The following is an 8,065-nucleotide window of genomic DNA, read 5'->3' as shown; positions in this document are numbered from 1 at the left end:
TATTATTATTATTATTATTATTATTATTATTATTATTATTATTATTATTACCCTCCTGTAATATAAGTGAGATGTAACAATCACTCATTTTACATTTATAACAGATATCTGATGTATAGTGATAGAATTTATTTGGTGTTCTACAGAACTTTTTAATACAGAAAAATAGCTGTAACCTTTTCTCCACCCCTGTTAGATATGAAGAATATGTATATTGGATAAAAACAACCTTTTATTGATGGCAGCTACAAGAAATCATGCTTTGGCAAATATAGTCAGCTTATTTTAATGTATACACCTAGCTCACATCCATATCATATGTGTTTTGCTTTTCTTGTTCCGTCTTTTGCCCCTGGCCCCTTCTTTGCATTTATATATTTAAAATTCAATTAAAAAATATTTTGTCAAAATTTCAGTTGGTTAACCTTATGAGGCTCAGCATTTCAGAATTTGGCATAGGGTGAATCTGGATAATTTCTCAAAATGTGGATGCTCATAAACTATTTGTTTTAATGCTAATGAGTCTGTGATTTGTCGGAAGAGACATCTGGATCTTAACATTTGGTGGGATCAAGTTTTACTTTGCATGAGCCAAGTGTTTATTGTGGAAGAGGTAAGCGGATTGCTAAAAAGAAGAAGAAGAAACTCATTCCCACAATGTGCAGTAGGCAGCAGTTCCTTAAAAGAAAGGAGGTATTCCATAGAGAACTGATTTGGCTGATTGTGTTAGTCATGGTTTTGTGGCCAAACAAATCCTCACAAAGGCATTGCTGTTCAGAGGTATTCTTCTGCAGGGAACTACAACGGCCTTTTCGACATTTATTCCAGAGGAGGTGTTCCTAAATGGGAAGATCTGCTGAAATCGTGTGTCAAGTACTTCGCTTATTTCATTTTTCCATGCAAGAATGAAAATGTTCAAATGTTTTATCCTCACTGAACAATATTTTGAGATTTTTTTGGGCAGGTTTTTGATAAGGTCATTTTGCATTTCTTTTATTATAGAAACTCAGTATACTTAACTGCTTACTTAACTAGAATATTTAACCAAGATCCAAAACACACTTCAGAAATAACCCAGTTTGAGAGTGCTTTAACTACCCTGGCTCAATGCTAAGAAAATCTGGGAACTGTAGTTTTGTGAGACATTTAGCCTTCTCTGTGCGAGAGCTCAGATGCCACAATAAACTACAATTCCCAGGGTTCTCCAGCACTGAGCCAAGGCAGTTAATGCAGTGTCAAACTGGATTATTTCTGCAGTGTGTTTTGAACCAAAATATAAGGATACTTAACCAAGTAACCTCTTTTAGCTTGACTGTCTCAAACCTTAAGGAAATGTCATTCATCCATACTTCAATTGATAGTAGAATGGACCTCCTTCTCCTCATGCAACTGATGCCTGATACAGTAGCGTTATGATCATTGCAATAGTGTTAAAATCATCACTAAGTAGTGATTGTGAATACAAAACAATTACAGGTGAGTGAATCTAGGTAACTGTTTCATAGTCACGATCACTACTTAGTCATGATTGTGACATACTGCCACAATCATAACTCTGCTCCAAACCTGCTTTAAATTAGATATGTTGTTTAATAACTTTTTAATGGGGGAGGGAAATATATTGTTTTTATGCTGTATGTTATTTTAATGTTGTAAACCGCCCAGATTGGTTCGCCACAGGGCGGTATATAAATAAGAAATTATTATTATTATTATTATTATTATTATTATTATTATTATTATTATTATATGCTTTACTAGGCATCAGCTGCATGAAAAGGAGATCCATTCTGTCAGTGATCACAGCATGATAGAATGACACTTCATCAGGTTTGGGAGGAGCTGGGCCAGAAGAGGTTACTTAGGGCCTGAACAGACAGGCCAAAATAAAGCTGCTTCTGGTCACTTTGGAGGTATGCTGTTTAAATGACACATGCATGTTAAGAGGCCAGAAGCTGCACCAAAGCTGCACTCCAGTCCTTAGGACTGGAGCATGGCTTTGGTGCAGCTTCCAGCCTTTTAGGACACATACATCACTTAACTAGCATACCTCCAAAGTGATCTGAAGCAGCTTTATTTTGGCCTGTCTGTTCGGGAAAGTGTTTAGGAAAGTTTCTCTTTGGACTTCACCCCTTGAATCCCATGCCTAGTCAATGATGCAAGGTATCTGGGGGTGTTAGTGCCTAAAATGTAACTTTTCCAAGTCCAAGCTCTGGTAATGACAAGCAAGCTTTGCTGAAAGAAATCTGGCTCACCTGCCACCCAAGTGACCACAGAAAGTGGCGTCAAAGAATGTCTCCAGCTATCCTAGTATTGTCTGTTCTGACTGGCAGCACTCTCCTATCACTAGCAACCTCCATTCCCATTCAGCTGGAGACTAGGGATGTAAATCTTTGCTTATTTCACTTTTCTATGCAAGAATGAAAACATTCAAGTTTTATCCTTACTGCGAGATTTCTTTTTTGCAGGTTTTTGATAGGGTTATTTTGCATTTCTTTTATTACAAAATATGTGATTTTTTTTTATTTTGTTGTTTTGTTTTTTGTTTGTTTTGCACCAAAAATGAGATTTGAAAAATGGAGCTTCTTTGGAAAGGGTTGGGGGGGGGGGGGGGTTGGCACAAAAAACAGATTGCTAAGCTATTGCTGATAATGATAAGGAAAGTCCCTGTCCCTTTACTCTCTCACTTTGGTTAAAAATTCCCTCCAAAACTGGCAATTTTTAATGCAGTGTCTCTACTTGTTGAGACTCCCTTTTTTGCTGAGAATGAGAGAACCTGTGAATATTCTTTGCCCTCCTGGATATAGAGGTAGAAGAAAAACAGGTTCTTCTGCATGCAAAGAATGAGCCCTCTGAGCACCCTTTTCTGCTGAAGAGGCAGCTCAAGAGCCTTGACTTGAAATGAATCTGATGCACACCTCAAAACTTTCCCCAGATTCCTCTACAACTGAAAAGGGTTCTGTGCCAAAAGCACGCCATTTTCTTCAAAACCTGGGAAACCAACTTTTTCAAGCTCTGAATTTATCAGCAAGGAAATAACATAGGAAAAATGTGATGAGGGCTGAAGGTTTGAAAACCAGGATCTTTCGGGATTGTTCTCATGGACTGCATCTGCATCCAGTTCGACACCACTTTAACTGCCATGGCTCAAGGCCACGGAATTCTGGGAATTTCAATTTGTTGTGGCACCAGAACAGAGCCATTCCCAGAATTTCACAGCCTTGAGCCATGGCAGCTAAAGTGGTGTAAAACCAGATTATTTCTGCAGTGTGGATGCAGATTTAGAAGATCATAGCCACAAAGCCTGGGTAATTGACTGGCAGATGAAATGAATTCATTTTAGCAATGTAGGAACAGAACCATCTAATGAGGCAGGCAGGCAGTCCACCAGTTAGAAACCCACTTGGATACAGTTTCTAAAGGTGCATCCAGAGCAGGGATTTTCTTGCTGCAGTCTGTTAACTGTCAGCTTGATTGTGTCATTTATTGTTCCTGGATTAGACTTTCTTTTTTCTCCTTTTAGCACTGTGGGCTCAGGATTACCCCAACCATAACAGCAAACAAGCACAAATGTAGCTGTGTCACCTTTTCCCACATCAGCAACTAATGCATTAAGTCTCTCCTATGCACTGTGAATTAGCTGAGGTTTTTTGTTGTTGTTCATTTGTTTATTGAATCCCAGGTGGCTCAGTTGGGGCAAGAACAAAAGAAAAATGTTTTTCTTCTTCATCATCAAATACACAATTGTGTGTGTACAGATTTTTTTTTTTAATGGCAATTTTTACTTTTTGAAAAAACACTAAAATCACCTTTTCTATTGAAAACATATCTTCAAGGGCACCATCTCATTCTGAAGGGGCTTCAGACATGGAAAAGTAAGACGACTTCCAATACAAGGGAACATAAGGAAAACCTTTGTCTTTTGAGTGTTTGAAGGTGCATCTACACTGTAGAAATAATGTAGTCTGACACTACTTTAACTGCCATGCCTCCATCCGACAGAATTTGTAGTTTTGGGAAGTGCCACCACTCTCTGGCAGAGAAGGCTAAACACCTTGTAAAATTGGAAACCGCAAGATTCCATAGGATGGAGCTACAGCACAAAGTGATGTCAAACTGCATTACTTCTACAGTGTAGATGTACTCTGAGTCTACAGTTCCCAGAACCCTTTGCCATTGACCATGCTGGCTGAGGCTACTGGAAGATGAAATCCAAAATATCAGGCTGACCAGATTCCTTGTTATTGTGTACCTGCAAGTCATTTCCGAATTACAGTGACCCTCAGGTGACCCTATCATAGGGTTTTCTTGGCAAGATTTGTTCAGAGGGGGGTTATCTTTGCCTTCCTCTGAGGTGGGGAGAGAGTGTGACTTGCCTAAGGTCACCCAGTAGGTTTCCATTGCTCAATAGGCATTTGAACCCTTGTCTTCAAAGTCATAGTCCAACACTCCCTTGCAAGGATATAATGGATAGAATAAGGGGACCTTACAGGTTGCTGTCCAACCTTAAAAGTGCAGGACAAAAAGCTGAGTGTTTAATGAAATACTAGTTACCATGTAAAGGAACACAGAAATGTCCAGGGGTCCTTATACACTACAAAGTTATAATGTTCTGATCCCACTTTAATTGCTTTGGTTCCACCCTTTGGAACCCTGGGAACTGCAGTTTAGAGAGGGATGTTTAGAATTCTCATCCAGAAACCTCTAATACCAAACTAGAAACTCCAAGATTACACATGGCATGGCCAAGACAGTTAAAGTGGAAACAAGGCCATAATTTTGTAGTGTGAAAGGTGCCCAGGAAAAGAAACTCAGTAGAAGTTAAGAAGGTTGGATCTGTTTGTTACGGTTTTGCTAAATTCCTCCTTTTTCCAATGTAATTTTGCTTCATTCCAACTTTCAGCCAGCTTGTAGTCTTTGTGGAAATCTACAAAGATATTTATTTATTTGGAATATTTGTACCCTGCTCTTCAGCAAGAAAAACTCCAGAGCACATTACAAATGGTTAATTTGACAGTTCCATGCCCTCAGGTTTACAATCCTCTCCACACATTTCTCCTAATTTACATTCTTCGGTATGCATTTTTCCCTATTCTATACATTTTGCAAGATTTTTCTCCAATTGTATCAATAATAGACATATTTTGTATACACTTTTCCTTAAGCTGTGCATTTTTGCATGCATTGTTTTGGTCGGACAGTGGTGTCCTGTGCCAGTTGGGAAGTTCTGGGAGTTGTAAGCCAAAAAAGGAACTTTTCCAAACTCTAGTGTAAACTGCACACAGTAATGCCATACATAGACAAAGCTACTCCACATAGTGACATTTGTTGGACTCCATCACAAGATTATGAAAACATTCATGGCCTGCCCTCTGCAAAAACTGTTGGATTTAAACTACCATCATCCCTACCCAGCTTAGCCCGTGATTGAGTATGATGGGAATTGTAGTTTTAGCAGCATATGGACTCTCCATCCCTATTCCTTGCAGCCAAGGTGGGCAATTGTAGAGGACTAGGGGTCTCAATCAGTATGCCCAAGACACCTTGGAGGCCAAGCCCCACGCCAAAATACATATATTTTTGTCCACAAACATCCTCTAAGGATAAAAAGAGCATTTCCACCTTGTCTTAAGGCCCTCGGGGGTTATTAAGACCCAGGACAAATTCTGTTTATAATAACAGAACACAGAAGTCAACTTCTATTTAGTTCCTGGTTATGAAAAACTTCTCCTGGGACTAAACTGACCCAGGGAGAGACAGCAGAAAATGAACCCATGCCCTCTAGGCAGCAAATGGGAGTGTTTGGGAGCAAGTTGTTTTCTGGTTTTTTAATATATATATTTTTAATAATTGAAATCATAATCCACTGAGAAAAGTTTAAAATTCATGAATACAATATATATCATGGAGCAAATGGGTCAAATCAGAAAACAACATCATTCCCTAAGTTCAGATGTTGAGATAGTGGCAGAGGATGGTTTTCCAAAAAATTAACAAAAGTCAAAAAGTTTGAGGAGAACTGGTTACCCTGTTTGGGGCCAATTTTTGACCCCTGAGATGGCTAGGGGGCCACAAAAATGACACTGTGGGCCCCACCGCACCTACTTTGCCCACCCACGATCTACAGAGCCAGTGTGGTATAGTGGTTTAAGTCCCAGTGACCTAGCTTCAATCTTGTTCTTGTGTACCTTCAACTTGTTTCCAGCTTATGACAACCCCAAGGTGATCCTATCATGGGGTTTTCCTGGCATGATTAGTTTAGAGGTTTGCCATTGTGTTCCCCTAAGGCTGAGAGAATGTGACTCACCAAAGGTCACCCAATGAGGTTTGATGACTGAGCTGGGAATTGTACTCCAACATTCAAACCACTAAGCATGCTGGTTCTCCTAGCTTCAATCTACCCAGCAATAAAGCTCATTCAGTGACCTCTGGGCAAACACCTGGTGCCAATCTAGCCTACCATGTATATATAGTACTTCACAGGGCTGTTGCTGTGAGGAGGTAGGGGAAACCATGTAATGTCCTGAGCTCCCACAAAGAAAAGGTAGAAAAACATTTTAAAATGTGTGTATAACCCCTTTTTTAAAAAAAAATATTTGTTTTGCTTGCTTACTTTCATATCTACTGGATGACAGGAGGAGAGATGGCTAAACCATAACTATTCCCTTTCCCTAGTCAATAAGTGACATGAGAGGAAGCTGTCGGATGCTATCAAGAAAACAGGCAGTGCGGCAACCCCTGTATGACTTTTATCCTAGTATTAATATGCCAGATCTCTTATCAGAGGTTGCATTCCATCCTTGCAGTTCTGTTCGGTGTATACAAGGCAGCATTTTGATCAGCTGAGGATTAAAGAATCATCCGCAGCCTTATGGAATTAAATAAAGAAAAAAAATTACAGGAATCTAGTAAATGGATAGTCGTCTTTTTTTTTAAGTCCCTAAACGGTTGCTCACCTGGGCTAGGTTTTTGGGATCTGCATGGTCCCAATATTGCTAATTTTTCAGGTCAGTTTCCAGAGTGTGTTTGATTCATCCAGTTATGGTTTTAAATAGAAAGATAATCTCCTCCGTGTTGGGTATATTTTTTTTTGTCATGTTTAATCTTCTCAGGCATCAGAACATTTCATTTTGATACTTACTCCCCCTCCTTCCCTGCTCTCTCTCTCTCTCTTTTCACCCTCTCCAGTACATGTATACTGCTTGTGGTTTTGTATCTACAGACAGAGATTGACATTTTGTGGGCCACTGAACCACAGTCAACAAACCATGTACAGCAGATGGCCCAAAGTGGACTTAACTAACCTATAGTGACCACCTGCCCAGAATGACAAGGGGAAAATGAGGTGTCCACAATATGGGACACCACAACGCCTATGTGGCAGGTTGCTTTTGCATCTGGTAAGGAACACACCATCCATGACTCCAAACAGAGTTTGGAAAAGTTGCTTTGGGGAAACAGCAGGCTTGTCTACATGGTCTAAATGAAAAGGTTTTCTCCTGCCCTCGCTGCAACCTGTCTTCATGATACAAGGCCAAAGTCCTTATTTGACTACAGACTATCTTCATGACGAGACCAGTTCTGCATTGAATCTGGGGCACTCCAGCCTTAAACCACATTAAAAAGATTTACCTTTTGCTCTGGAAAATCCAGACCATTCTAGAGTGATGCTGGGCAGCTGTTTATACAACATCTGGTTTTGCTGCCAGCAGGAGTCACTCACTCTGAAGTCACAACAAGGTGCCTGGCCATGTGATCAATGCTGGGCACCTCATTTTCAACTTATGCCAATGAGAATGGTGCCAGGAAGCACAGAAGGATGTTCTGTACATAGCCACCTGGCATCACTCCAGAATGCAAAGGTAATGGGGAGAATTCAAAGGGAAGTCCAGTGCCACAATACTCCAGGAGCAGTCTGGATATTCTGGCTGGTGTCGACCCACCCTTCAAATCACAAAATTACCTCAGTCAGCCTGTCTAGTGGTCAGACTGCAATCAAGTCTTGCACTGGCATAAAACATTTTGGATAATGCATATGTATCAAATTCATTGTGCAATCTGTTAT

General features: G+C 40.0%; 1 protein-coding gene across 1 annotated transcript in view; it reads right to left on the bottom strand.

The window, feature by feature from the left end:
- Positions 1–8,065, bottom strand: part of LOC121932863 (sodium channel protein type 5 subunit alpha-like) — a 345,269-nt gene that overhangs the window by 198,579 nt on the left and 138,625 nt on the right. The window lies entirely within an intron of this gene.

The sequence above is a fragment of the Sceloporus undulatus genome, chromosome 6 (assembly GCF_019175285.1).
Source record: "Sceloporus undulatus isolate JIND9_A2432 ecotype Alabama chromosome 6, SceUnd_v1.1, whole genome shotgun sequence".
Lineage (NCBI taxonomy): Eukaryota > Metazoa > Chordata > Lepidosauria > Squamata > Phrynosomatidae > Sceloporus > Sceloporus undulatus.
The sequence above is the reverse complement of the archived record's forward strand: the minus strand, read 5'-3'. Positions and strand labels throughout refer to the sequence as shown.